General features: G+C 43.0%; 1 pseudogene; it reads right to left on the reverse strand.

The window, feature by feature from the left end:
* Nucleotides 1-5904: 5904 nt before the first annotated feature.
* On the reverse strand, nt 5905-7157 carry LOC123801543 (small ribosomal subunit protein uS2B pseudogene; annotated as a pseudogene).
* Nucleotides 7158-11244: the final 4087 nt, after the last annotated feature.

The following is an 11244-nucleotide window of genomic DNA, read 5'->3' on the forward strand; positions in this document are numbered from 1 at the left end:
AGAAATCAGTACTAAAACAGATCCGTGGCTGCTCGGTTTTCAAGAACGCTCTTTTCTGTTGTCCTAGCAAAACATGGATTCAGACATAGCAAAAGTAATTAGCTTCTACCCTGTTCTAAACAAACTCCTTGAAGAGTGCACTTACCTCTACTTCCTTTCCTTCCCTTCTCTTCTCTCTTCAACCAACTTTTCACCTTTCATCCCATGAAACTATTCCAGCAAACCCTCAGTGACCTCCTACTCGCCAAATCCAGTTAAGTCTCTTTAGTTAGAAAGATCATAAACCAGGGGCGTCTGGTGGCTCAGTTGTTAAGTGTCTGCCTCAGCTCGGGGCCTGATCCCAGGATCCTGGGATCGAGCCCCACATCGGGCTCCCTGCTCCACTGGGAGCCTGCTTCTTCCTCTCCCCCTCCCCCTGCCTATGTTCTCTCTCTTGCCGGCCGGCTCTCTCTCCATCAAATAAATAAATAAAATCTTTAAAAAAAAATCATAAACCAGCACTTGCTAACCTACACTTAAGAAGAAATTATTGGGAGGGTGCGTGCGACTCTTGATTTCGGCGTTGTAGGTTTGAGCCCCATGTTGGGTGTGGAGAACACTTAAAAATCTTTAACACCATTTACTGGAAGGCTATCACAGCCTCTAAAATTAAAAGAAGAAGTGTAGAAAGCAAGAGCTAATCAACAGTCTCATCAGGGATTGATGCTGATATGAAATGTATACCATCCCTTGTCACTTGGCTCTTGTTTCCAAGCCCCAGGTGGGAGAGCCCAGTTGGCTGAGTTTGGGTGACGTGCCTACCCCACCAGCAGAAGGCCCTGACAGCCTCGCCTGAGCTGCACATAGTGGGAGAGGGGTCATGAGTAAGAGGAGATTGGGGTACTATTACCAAAGGAGGGAGAAAGAGGCAGGGTGGCCCACCACCGTTTCCATTCTCCTTGATTTTTTTATGGCTTCGACATCAGGTATAGCTCCTGTCTCAAGGAAAGGCTCTCCTGCTCAATCCTACTTTCCTTCCCACCTCACCATTTTTTCTCAGTCGTTTTTTTTTTTTTTTTTTCCTTCTTCAATATTAGCCTGGCCTCTGTTCTTGGCTTTCTTTTCTTGTCATTTCAGAGAGTTTTCCACCTACTCATCACTTGAAGGACCACCTGCATGCTTCTGACTCCATAATCTGTATCTTTACAGACACAATATAGTCAACAGCCAGTACCCCTTGGACATCCCACCGTCATCTCATGGGTCCCCTTCACCATCTTCTGCCTTCTTCTATTTTCATGAATGGCATCATAGTCCACTCACTCAGGCATCTAAGCCAGAGACTGTGCTGCCGCTCTCACGCTCCCCAAATCCATGCAGTCACCAAATTCCGCAAGCTGGGCTTCCTAATGTCACTCAAATGCCTCCTCTCCTTTACACCCCCCTGCTGCTGCCGTGGCTGAGGCTCGCTCCATCTTATCTAAATGACAGTCTCCTACCTGGAGTCCCTGCTTTCCATCTTACACCATCACAACCCATCTCCCACATGGCTATTGGAGAGATGTTTCTGAAAAAACAAATACAACTGAGTTTATCTCCCTTCAATACCTTCTGCTGTCTACCAGATAAAGTCCCAAACTCTCTTGTATGGGACAAAAGCCCTTCCTAATCTGGCTCCTCCCTACTTTTCCAGATTTATCTCTACTCAGTCCATCCCAGACCATAAACACTAGTTTAGCTATTTCCATGAACTTTGTTCACGTTGTACCCTCTCCCTGGAATAGCCTTCCTTAGTGGTTCTTATAATAAATACTTTTAAGACTTAGCTCGGCTCAAAGTTGCCTCCTATATAAAGCCCTTCCCTAGTCACACCTCTGTCTCCTGGCAAGTAGAACTGGCCACCCCTTCCTTAGGCTCACACTTTGGCCTACCACTTATTTACCTACCAGTCTCTCCCATCGACGCCGTAGCTCCTGAACTACAAAGACTGGACTTGATACGCACCTGCCACAGTATCCATAACTTAAAATGCTCAGGAAAGGACTATGAACAGTCCCTGACTTACAATGGTGTGACTCGACAGTTTTTGACTTTCTGACGGTGCAGAAGTGATAGGCATTCAATAAGAAACCGTACTTTGAATGTTGAATCTGGATCTTTCTGGGGCTAGCAATGCGTGGTGCGATCCTCTCCCATGATGCAGTGCAGCAGCCGCTCCTGGCCAGCCCCGTGATCAGAAGGGTGAACCACCAACACACTGACAACCAACCACTCTGTCCCATATAGCCATTCTGTTTCACTTTCAGTACGGTGTTCAATCAATTACATGAGATCTTCCACACTTTATTATCAAGTAGGTTTCATGCTAGATGATTTTGCCCAACTGTGGGGTAATTCTGAGCACGTTTAAGGTAGGCTAGGCTGAGTACAATGTTCTGTAGATTATATGTCTTAAATGTCTTTTCCCCACTTATGCTGGGTTTCTTGGGACCTAACCCCATTGTAAGTTGAGGATGATGGGTATGGAAATGAACTTCTAGCTAGAGGCGGTGAAGAAAACCTACATACTCACTTGAGGAACCCAGGGAGAACAGAATCACCAACACATTTTAGTTAGAATCAGCTAGGCCAATCTAGAGATGCCGTGTGTGTCAGTGACTCTTTCAAGTGTAGTTGCACAGAATTGCCTTGGAGTTTTTAGAAAACATGGATGGCTAGACCCTAATCAAGACCCATTATATTAGAATCTTTAGGGGTGGGACCCAGACATGGGTGGTTTTTAAAGGCTCCTCAGAGATTATAGTGTGCAGCCGATCTGAGACACACTGGTGCACAGTACTCCTGAAATGACTACAGCCAGACTACAGGAGAAAGAGGAGTAGAATGCCCAGGTGACCAAGGGCTACCCACCAAGGAAAGCATGTCATCACTGGTCTCTGACCTGGGCACCGGTTTGTAATCAACGAGGAGAAATGCTTTCAAGAGCAACATCATATGGTACCACTTGAATATTTTATGACCCAGCTCTAAGGAAGTTTGTTGAAAGTGAACACATGTAAAAAGCTATAAACAGTGATGAACTTTCCTTCTCCTCATGGAAAATGTTGCAGGAGAGAACTTGTAAGCTATTTAGTTCACTGACAAGGACAAAAAAGGAAATGTGAAGCCCACCCTGTTTTAGGATTCTTTTGGTTGTGAGTAACAGACGCAAAGGAAAAAGGGACTTACTAGCTCGAGCAACTCTAAAATTCAAGATGGTTTCAGACATCACTGGATCCAAGAGAGAAACAGGTCACAAGAGCATTTCTTTGTTTCTCCATCTCTCAGTTCCACCTTTCTCTATGTTGGTTTCACTTTCAGGCAAAGTCATTCATGTGACATCAAAAATGGCCCCTGGCAGCTACAGGGTCATACCATCCTTGCATGCGGCTGGCAGTCTAGTGAACCACCGGGTACCTCCTTTCGGATGGCAAATCCCAGAGAGGACTCCATCCCTGAACCTGTGGCTAGGGGATACTCTCATGTGTAGGGCCAGAGGGCCATGGTCAGTCTCATCAGAACCATAGATTAAGAATGGGAGGAGGCACAGTTCTCCAGTGAAATGCTGAATAGTGAAAAATGAGTCTATTTTGTTTGGCTCAACCGGTACAGAATTTTGTATTATCCTGCGATGGTTATTGTTTTTGGGTTATATACTTTTGGCTAAGAAGGAAAAAGAAGCATTACAAGAATAATGGGTGACTCACACAAGCAAAGGGAAAGGTGAGTAGGACTCTAAAGTGATCAGGAACCAGGGATAATCTAAGGATCCAGTAAAGAAGCTCACAGTCTGTTTCGACTGATGGGTATCCAACCACCTGCAGCTGCCCCTGAAGATTCAAGTTCTACTGAGACAGAAACGCAATTGGCCCAGCTGTGGGGAGGAGAGGGTAGGTTGGTAGAATGGTGCTTGATAGTCCCATTCCAACAAGAATCGAAAGAATGGGGGTGGGACAGTTTTCCAAATCATAAGCAGGATGCTGCTGCTCAGAGGGGAAAAGGATGCTTGGTAGTAAAAACCCAAAGCTAATGGATATAAAGTTTGTTATGCAAGATGCATAGTTCGAGAGATCCACTGTTCAGTATGGTACCTACAGTTACCGATACTGTACTGTACACTTAAAAATCTGTGAAGAGAATAGATCTCACGTCGAGTGTTCTTGCCACACACACCCAGATACCAGCTGTCCTCCCAAACCTCAGAGGCCAGAGTAAGGATCAGATAAAGATAAAGCCACCTTTCTGCAATCTTGTTACTTGTATCAACCAAAAATATCAAATGTGTTTAAAGCAAAATTTTCTAGTCTGGATCCGAAATCCAAAACATTTCATAACAACTACAGAAGAAGAAATGAAACGGCCCCCTTGACACTTGATGTACACAACTCTACCCCGGCAGCTACTGCAGACTCTACTGAGTTTCCAAATGCACGTTCTGGACAGGGAAAGGTATAGTCTTTTCCAGTATCAATCACCTAGGGATTGTACACTGCCGGCAAACTTGAGTGTCCTTCAGAATCAACTGGAAGTCTTATTAAAATACAGATTGGTAGACCCTCAGGTCCAGAGTCTTTGATTCAGAAGGTCTAATGTGCAACCGAAGTATTTGCATTTCTAGCACATTCCCAGATGCCGCTGCTATTTCTGGTCCAGGAGCCAGACTTTGTAAACCACTGCAATAGGTTGACTCAGCTTCCACTGTTCCATGGTACTGTTCTCTCAAAGTCAGCAACGTCCCCTTCACAATTCTGTGCTCTTTTCTCCATCTCTGTTTTCCCAGCCTTTTTTTGCTACATTTTAAACATTTTCTTTTTTAACCTTCTACTCCTATTTGAGTCTGTAAAGTCCTTTCCCACTATTGTTGTCTTCTTTCACTGACTCTCCTGTCCCTTAACTGATGTGCACACAACTTTTATTAGCACATGACTTTTCACCCATAGAAAGCGTGCACCTCCTCCAGACTCGGAATACAGAATGTGAACTCTGAAGCCATTTTTTAAATTCTAACAGCAGAGCTTGCATTGCTAACACAGAAGCCAGATCCTGGGAACATGATTTGAACCCTCTATTCAACAGTGAAGTCGGCTGCCACCTTCTTTTTTTATCTTTCTCGTCCATCTTTCCTTCCTTCCTTGCCATCAGAATAAAAGATACAGTTGTTTCTGTTTTTTTTTTTTTTAATCAAACAGTAGAAAGAAAATGGCAATACTCTGCCCCCCCTTTCCCCACTCTGGGCACCCTGTCCTGCTCCCCGGAAGCAAGCTCACTGGAGTGCAAGGTGTGCACTGCATAACTCTAGCAGGTGTATTCACAACACAGATATTGTTTATTTTCTTGCTGGTGGCAGTTTTTTTTGTTTTTGCTTTTACAAAATCAGAATATTCCATTCACTTCCTAACAGGCTTATGTGTCTTGAAAAGGGGAGCTTTCATTTAATTTCCCTGAAGGTGACCCTGAGTACTTTCAATTCTTTCTGCTGTTTCATCTGACGTTGGCTTCCATATTTCTAAATAATATGTTTACTTCAATTTCTTTTATCTCAGCTTTAGAGGTCATGTCATTTAGGTGTCTGTTGACTCTTTTATATAGGAGATGAGTGCTTAGCGATCTTATAACTTCCCCTACCTCCTCTATTTCCCATCCTTTCAAAGTAATATGTCACGATTTTGGCTAAAACGATAGTATTGATATTATTATGACTCTTGTAAATATTATTCAATGATGAGCCAAGTTGCAATTATGACTATGTTTCCTTCCTTTCTTGTTTTTTTTTTCTTTTCTTTCCCCTGGTATTTTTTTTAACTGTTCATTTTCCATCACCCTTATTTCTATTTCCTGCTTAAAAGTCTGTTGAAGAACAGCCTGAGACTACTCAGTGGTCATTCCTACCCATCTGGTAGTGTGGGCAGTGGGAGCCGCAGACCAGTCTTGCCCGGCAGCCTGACCGCTCCAGGTTTCGGCAGGGAACAGCTAGGTAGGCACAGAGGGCCCCGGCTCAGCTGCACACCGGCCTCTGACCTCAGGCAGAGTGGCGGTAAACTTGGGACCTGCAGCAGTCCACTTACGTGCACTTCCTCCCTGGCCGCAGTCTTTTCGGCAGCAATGTGATTTTCAAGCTCTTCTCAATCTCTTCAGGATCTCTGTAGCAGCAGGGACCGGGCGTGATGTATGCACAGAACTTCCAGGGCCAGCATCCACCACATCAGACTCGCTGAGGGAGCCCCTTGTAGGTGCAACGGATGGCCACATCCACACAGCGCAGAGGAGAGTCTGTGTTTCATGGAGCAATGGAGACAAGTTATCAGAAGACGTTTCTCTGAGAGGCTGGTGGTCAGCCCTGGGATCACTGTCCACCAGAAGGAGTGATTCCCAGGAAGGGACCCGGATCTAGCTGGGGAGGGTCCCAGGAGGGAAGCGGCCAGCAACAGGAGTGGCTCCCATGGCAGCAGCACACTTCAGCCCAGCTGGCCGGCCAGGATTCCAAGAGGATGCGTACATGACATCAGCCAGGTTTTCAATGGAAACAATGACCAGAGCTGCCAGCAGAAGCTTCTCCCAGGTCCTCTTCAGATGTATGATGTAGCTATCACTTTTCCCTCCATAGATGAACCGTTCCATTTGGGAGTCAAGGTCGGTGTTACGTAAGCTGTACTGCCACAAGGGATTTGAGGACATCTCCTTCTTTTGCAGGACAGCAAGACCGCCAGACATCGTAAGAGTTTCTCTTTAAGTTATGACAGCAACTCAGACCACCACCAGATGGACCTCTTTCTGTAGCAAGGAAAGGCTTGTTTTTCCTGGTATTAAAGATGGTCTTTCTTTTTAAAATGTTTGGTTTTATATCTATCCAGCTGGATTTTTTTGCATCGTCAAATGTTCATCAATATTATTCTCCACAACTCTAACATATTAATAGATTTCACTTTTGTTTTTGGAAAGCTCTTTCCCTAAACTTCTACTCTTATTTTTATCTACTGGTAGGTTTCAGGGTAAAGTGATAAGCTGGCAAACCAAACTTTTTGTTCTTGGACCCGTGAATGGCAACAGAGAGGCTTTCTCTGGGACCATTTAATTTCTCAAAAGAAGAATACTCCAACCTCTAGCGTGGGTGGCATGGGTTTAGCTGATGGGAATTTCAAGAAGTGGGCTGGGGGGGAAATTGGGGGTGAGGAGTCACTGTAAAGACTTTTATTTCATCGTCCTCCTGTCAGCGCTGCGCTTCACCTCCAGTTTGCGAAGTACCTTAGCCCTCCAGTTCCAAGCCTCTCCTCCTTAAGTCAGTGACCTTCTATCCGCACAACCACATCCACCTTGTAGGTTTATAACTGTATTCCTTTGTTTCATTTCAAGAGGTGTTCTGGAAAAGAGATGAGTACATGGGGTCAGCTCACTGCGCTTAAGACGATTTTTCTCAATCTCATTTAACTCGGCAATTAGACCTGTGCAAGGATCTAATTTTCTTAAAGCCATTTCTTCTTCACACTGCCCTCCTTGTTCCTGAGTTACATTTCCTTCTTGCTGAAGTATACCCTTCGGAGTTTAAGGTGTAAATGAAAAAAATTCCATTTCTGTCAATTTCTTTAACCATGTGACAGTTTATTAGAAGGGGAACATCCTTGTAATCACTTCCCAAATCAAGAAACAGCATTTTGTCAGCCACACCAGAAGCCTGTTGCGCCCCATCCCAATCACGAGCCACTCCCTCTCCCAAAAGTAATCACTACCTTGACTTTAATAACTTTTTGGTATTTAAGTGTATCCCCCTAGATATTATAATTTAGTCTTGCTCTTTCTTTAGTTGGGTGCCTTTTAAGTCTCCTTTAATCTAATGGTTCTCCCCATTTCTTTCTTTTTCCTACAATGTATCTATTAAAGAACTCAGGGGTCTGACTTGTACAGGTCTTCTGTCTGGATTTTGCAGATTGCACACCAAGGTGTATTTCAACATGCTTTTTTGTCTTTTGTTTCCTACAAACTGGCAGTTAGATCCAGACACTTGATCAGACTCCAGTTTAATCCCTTTGGTAAGACTATACGTTATTATGAATTTACGTATTTAAACATATTTAATGTGTTATAGTTCATTCTAGTTATTACCCTTACTGAAACTCAAATTATCCCATCTTTGGCCAAAGGGAGCCACCTGAGGTTGGCTTCTGGGTCCACTGAACATGACCCTAGAAGGCTTTGATGGTTCCTCTGCTGTCTAGTATGACAAGATATATCATGTTCATTCTATGCAGTTCCCGCCCTAGATCTAGAATCATCCATCCCTCCAAGAAGCCCTTGTTTCTTTTAGTGAGACATGGTATTTCAAGACCACAGTCCAGGCGATAAGAACAATGACTGTTACTGAACAGAACCAGAAAACCAGACAATAGATAGATGAGTTCAGGCTAATGGTAATCACTCATTTTATGCAACATTACACATACATCCTCAAAATACGAAAATTATCACCATTATACTGAAAAGTTTAAAATTTTTTGCCTATGTTCTCCTCATGCTCCCCAAAATATAGTAATTTTGTATCAGTATTTCGGAGTAGAAATCCATCTCAGATGATACTCTCTTTTAACCCTGTATTAGATGTCTGTTTATGGACTCTCAGCTCCGAATCTTCACTTGCTCCGCAATAATGCTCTGTAAATACTTCACGCCAGCTGGTCAGATGTTAGGTTCGGTTAGTAGAAGGCACTGGAGGGCCATGGGGGGAGGAAGAGGCTTCCCTTTCTGGTTTTCATGTGCTTACCTCCCTGGGCTCCTGCAGAGGCCACGGTTCCTTTTAGTACCGCCCGGTGGCCAACAAGCACGCAGCGGCTTCCCAGGCCGCTTTCCCCACCACACCGTTTCTCGGGTGGCTTCAGAGTGGCGAGCTGCTGGCAAAGCACCTTCCTGTGAGCGGTTTCTGTGGATATTTTGCAGTGAATTCTGAGATTGGGCACCTGAGATAAGCCCCCTGTGGATAGCTTCCTCACACACTCCACAGCGAGGATTTCTAACAAGTCCCACTGAGGCCACACTTCAGTGGGCTTCTACGTCCAACAGTGAGCCACAGTCATGTCCTCTCCAACAAGGTCCAGACCTCAGCCCCGGGGTGGGTGTGGGGGTGAGGCGGGGTGAGGAGCTCCTCCTTGGCCACTCCATTGCAGTGCTGGGAGCAGTGGCTGTTCCCCAGCTCTATGTTCCTATGTGGTAGGAGTTCTCTTTGCCTCTTACTCGCCAACTTCACTTCACTCCAATTCCACCGACAATACTCTATAGCAAACGTTCTCCATTCAAATTATTCTGTGGCTTCTCTCACGTGCCTATACCCTGACTGAAACACGCCCTCATTTAGTCTTAGTGCTACACGTAAAGATTTAATGCTCACCACTGTCCTTCTGTCATTGTCTGTTTGTACTTGAAAGTCGGTTTTGTTGGATACAATGTCCTTGGTTCTCATCTTCTTTCTTTGAATAAAATGCTTCACCATTTTCTTCTTGTGTGAGGTGTTAATGTTGAAGTCCTATGATAATCCAGTTTTCTGTCTCTCATAAATGTTGGCCTAGGGGCGCCTGGGTGGCTCAGTCGGTTCAGCGTCTGCTTTCGGCTCAGGTCATGATCTCAGGGTCCTGGGATTGAACGTTGCATCAGGCTCCTTGCTCAGCGGGGAACCTACTTCTCCCTCTCCCTCTGCATGCTGCTCCCCCTGCTTGTTCTGTCAAATAAATAAATAAAACCTTTAAAAAAAAATGTTGGCCTAAATGACCAAAATGTGAAGTTCAGTAATTTTTACTAGAATACACCTTGTTATTCACTGTTTTCAGAGTATGCTCTTTCAATATGAGGTTTTAAAAATATACGTGAATATACATATGAATATATATTATGGTACATATGTGAATATATACAAATACAAAAATATGTTTGTATTTCAGGAAAAGTTCCCTTAAATGATGTGTTGTATTTGTTCTGTTAACTGCCTTCCATGTTCTTTATCAGGGCTTCTTTATCCATACATCAGATCTTCTTTGCCAATCTTCAATGTCCATCATTTCTGTAAAATCATTTCTTTCTCTAAATTTCTTTTGGACTTAAAAAAATCTCAATTTCAAAGTCTAGTTCTCTTTGGACACTATCTGTTGTGTTTGTTTACACCTGTGTTCCTCCTAGTTTTCTTTTCAGATATCTTTTTTTTTTTAATTTCTAATTCTTCCCCAAGTTCTATTACTTCATTTCTGAGTTCTTCTTACTCTGATTTATTTTGCTCTTTCACTTATCATTTTAACGTCTTTACAATTTTTTTAAATGATTTTTATTATGTTAGTCACCATACAGTACATCCCCGGTTTCCAATATAAATATCGATGATTCATTAGTTGCATATAATACCCAGTGTAACGTCTTTACAATTTTGATCCAATTTTTTTGGCACTGACACTGCATGTTTTGCATTTGTGGTTTGACTTCCTCCTCTTATATTTTGGGGTTTGTGGTGTTATACGTCAGTTAGTTCTGCTGTAAATGTTTCATGCATTTTTGGTTTCACTATCTAGTCAGTTTCTTTGTAGGGATCCATGCAGATTCAAAATTCACGTGCTATCATCTTTCCAGAATCCATTTATATTTTTGAGTCATAAATACTTCTCTTTCTACATCCCTGAGACTTCGGTCCTTAGCTGAATGTGATGGAAAGGGGCTGGGGTTATCAGTATGTTATGTGGATTGGCATAGTGCATTACATCACATCTTCATTCTTGAGTGATTGTTTACTTGGTTATAACGTTCTAGGTTGTAATTTCTCCTCAGTAATATATATATTCATTCTACTCTCTTCAGCACCTATTTTTACTTTTGAAAACTTGGCTTCCAAGCTAAATATTTCTTTGTCAGTAGTTTATGTTTTGATTACTATTAAGATTGTTTAACTTTTCTCTTTGCTTAAATTCACCATGATGTATATGTTATTTTTCAAGACTTGGTGTTCTTTCAATCTAAAGAGTAACCTTTATACGCTTTAGACTTAGAATAATAAAACCATTATTGCTTTGAATTTTGCCTCTCTTCTCTCTTTTGGGATGCCTATTCGATGTCCTGTTGAATGTTCTCATATTATGTAGAACCCCTGAATTTGATTTACATAGGCAAAATTTTTTTTTGTTCAAGCCAGTCAGAATTGTTTTTTTTATATCACTGAAACAGAAACATTCTTACTCTCCTCAAAAGGCAGAAAAGAAACCAAAA

The sequence above is a fragment of the Ursus americanus genome, chromosome 32, assembly GCF_024610735.1.
Source record: "Ursus americanus isolate L20-20 chromosome 32, mUrsAme1.1.p, whole genome shotgun sequence".
Taxonomy (NCBI): domain Eukaryota; kingdom Metazoa; phylum Chordata; class Mammalia; order Carnivora; family Ursidae; genus Ursus; species Ursus americanus.